Source organism: Panthera pardus, unplaced genomic scaffold, assembly GCF_024362965.1.
Source record: "Panthera pardus isolate Hobbes unplaced genomic scaffold, ASM2436296v1 HiC_scaffold_2, whole genome shotgun sequence".
NCBI lineage: Eukaryota > Metazoa > Chordata > Mammalia > Carnivora > Felidae > Panthera > Panthera pardus.
The window spans coordinates 80,906,339-80,908,202 of NW_026526765.1; the positions used below are offsets into that span (position 1 = coordinate 80,906,339).

At 34.2% G+C, this 1,864-nt stretch overlaps 1 non-coding gene across 1 annotated transcript; it reads right to left on the reverse strand.

The window, feature by feature from the left end:
- Window positions 1-403: 403 nt before the first annotated feature.
- On the reverse strand, window positions 404-512 carry LOC128778424 (U6 spliceosomal RNA). The gene has a single exon (XR_008424014.1). It is a non-coding gene; the product is annotated as a U6 spliceosomal RNA (small nuclear RNA).
- Window positions 513-1,864: the final 1,352 nt, after the last annotated feature.

Consider the following 1,864-nt stretch of genomic DNA (forward strand, 5'->3'; position numbering starts at 1 on the left):
ACTTGTATGTACATTTTAATAATATTGGTTCTTCCAATCCATGAGTATGGAACATCTTTCATTTATTTGCATCATCTTTAATTTCTGTCATCAGTGTTTTAGATCTTTCACCTCCTTGGTTAAGTTTATTCTTAGGTATTTTATTCTTTTTAGTTCACTTGTAAGTGGGATTGCTTTCTTAATTTCTCTTTCTGCTTCTTCATCATTAATGTATAAAAATGTAACTAGTTTCTGAATATTAATTTTGTGTCTTATGACTTTATTGAATTTATTTATTAGTTCTAGTAGTTTTTTAGCGGATTCTTTAGGGTTTTCTATATGCAATATGATGTCATCTGCAAATAGTGAAAGTTTTATATCTTCCTTACCAATTAGGATGCCTTTCATTGATTGATTGATTGTTTTTAATATGGAACACTTCATTGATTTGTATATCTTTCATGCACAGAGGCCATGCTAATCTTCCCTGTATCATTCCAATATTTTAGTATATGTGCTGCAGAAGCAAGCACTATTTCTTTTTGCTGTCTGATTGCTGTGGCTAGGACTTCCAGTATTATGTTGAATAAAAGGGGTAAGAGTGGACGGACATCCTTGTCTTGTTTCTGATCTTAGAGGAAAAGCTCTCAGTTTTCCCGTTGAGTATGACATAACCTGTGGGTATTTCATGTTTGGCCTCTATTATATTAAGGTATGTTCCCTCTAAACCTACTTTATTGACAGGTCTTTTTTTAAATGTTTACTTATGTATTTTGAGAGAGCACCTGAGTGCATCCACAAACACATAGCACACCCACAAACACATGCATGGGAGAGGGGCAGAAGAGAGGGACACCACAGCCTGAGGCGGCTCAAACTCAGGTGCCATGAGATCATAACCTGAGCCTAAATCAAGAGTCAGAAGCTTACCCAATTGAGCCACAGAGGCACCCCATGTTGACAGTTTTTATCATGAATGAATGTTGTACTTTGTCAACTGCTTTTTCTGCATCTATTTAAGTGATCATATAGTTTTTATTCTTTCTTTTGTTGGTGTGATGTATCACGTTGATTGATTTGCCAGTAATGAAGCATTCTTGCATCTCTGGAATAAATCCCACTTGATCGAGGTGAACAATTTTTTTAATGTATTTTTGAATTCAGTTTGCTAATACATTATGGAGGATTTTTGCATATATGTTCAGCAGAGATATTGGCCTGTAGTTTACTTCTTTTAAAGTGTCACCGCTCAGAAATTTTTAAAATAGTTTTTTTGCAAATCTGAAAAGAGAAACAGTATTTTTTAAGTTGTTAGAATTCAGTTCTCCAATGACTTCTTTTCAGTACTGCTGTACCTCACCAGCAGCAGGCTGGCATTGATGAGAAAACAAAAATAATTATGCAATTATTATGAAACTCTGTTCAAAGGTACTTTTTACTTTACAAATGGCAGAGGAATGGGTGAAGAACCGGTCCCATTGTCCCATATAATTTCCTCCAAAGTATCTGTAAACATATAAGAAAATTTATAACATTAGTTCAATGTGCATCCAAGATTTTCTTGCTCTTAAGGGTCAGATTCACTGTGCAGTTTAATAGCCAAAATCCTTCCCACAAAATAAGAAAAGGATGGAAATTCCATCTGAAACTCAAAACAGCTTTTTGAAAAGTAAAAGTTTTTAAAGTTTAGCATATTTATGTCTTATTTCACTATCTTCAGTGTTTGGATAATTCCAACGGCAGAATTAATACTCAAAAATCCCACCAGCAAAAGGGTTTCTGTTTCTAAGGCTACCAAAAATACTCCTTTTGTAGGATGACTTTCATCACTATTAAAGAGACAACAGATATGACTGCACTTGAAATACTCATCTTGCAAATTCCT